General features: G+C 28.1%; 1 protein-coding gene across 1 annotated transcript in view; it reads right to left on the bottom strand.

Moving 5' to 3' along the window:
- Positions 1-762, bottom strand: part of Phum_PHUM177710 (lachesin precursor, putative) — a gene marked incomplete at both ends in the record, with an annotated part of 9,968 nt that overhangs the window by 5,621 nt on the left and 3,585 nt on the right. The window lies entirely within an intron of this gene.

The raw sequence follows: 762 nt of genomic DNA, 5'->3' as shown, positions 1-762 counted from the left end.
TGTGTATATATATATATATATATATATATATATATATATATATATATATATATATATATATATATATATATATAAAAGTATTTTTAATATTAAAAAAAAAATTTCTTTTTTTTCTTTTTTCTTTTTCTTCTTGTTTTCAGTCTCATCAGTAATTAAAAATTAATTAAAAAAATTTTTTTTTTTTTTTTAATGAATTTTTTTTTTACGCTTGACGTCAGGATACGACATCAAACACAAAATATAAATAAAAAAAAAATATATGGATGTATAATAATAATAATAATAATAGATTTAAATAATTTTTTTTTCCCCCATGTAACGAAAATGAAAATTCGGTGAGACAGAAGAGGGGGAGGAAAAAAATGCGAAGGGTGAGCAAGAGAGTAGAGAGAGATAGGAAGAGAGGGGAATAGGAAAAATGTTTTGTAGTAAGGGAAGGTGGGGAGGGGGGGGAAGGGGACGTGAAAATTTGCAAATAGAATGAAAAATGCTTTTGATTTATTGCCTTGTTTCTACTTTGAAATAATAATAATAGAGGAAATGTGTTTTGTTTAAGCGTAGGCAAAATAAAACGAAAAAACGGAAGCGGATTGTCTGAGAGAGAGAGAGAGAGAAAGAGAGACAGAGAGAGAGAGAGAAAGAGAGACAGAGAGAGAGAGAGAGTGATAAAAAGAGAAAGAGAGATAGAGAGAGAGATGAAAAAGAAGAGAAATACATAATGGTGGACGGTTTGAAAATTAACATCAGTCAGTCTATCAGATG

This window comes from Pediculus humanus, genomic scaffold (assembly GCF_000006295.1).
Source record: "Pediculus humanus corporis 1103172107524 genomic scaffold, whole genome shotgun sequence".
Lineage (NCBI taxonomy): Eukaryota > Metazoa > Arthropoda > Insecta > Psocodea > Pediculidae > Pediculus > Pediculus humanus.
This window is presented reverse-complemented; position numbering and strand designations above follow the sequence as displayed.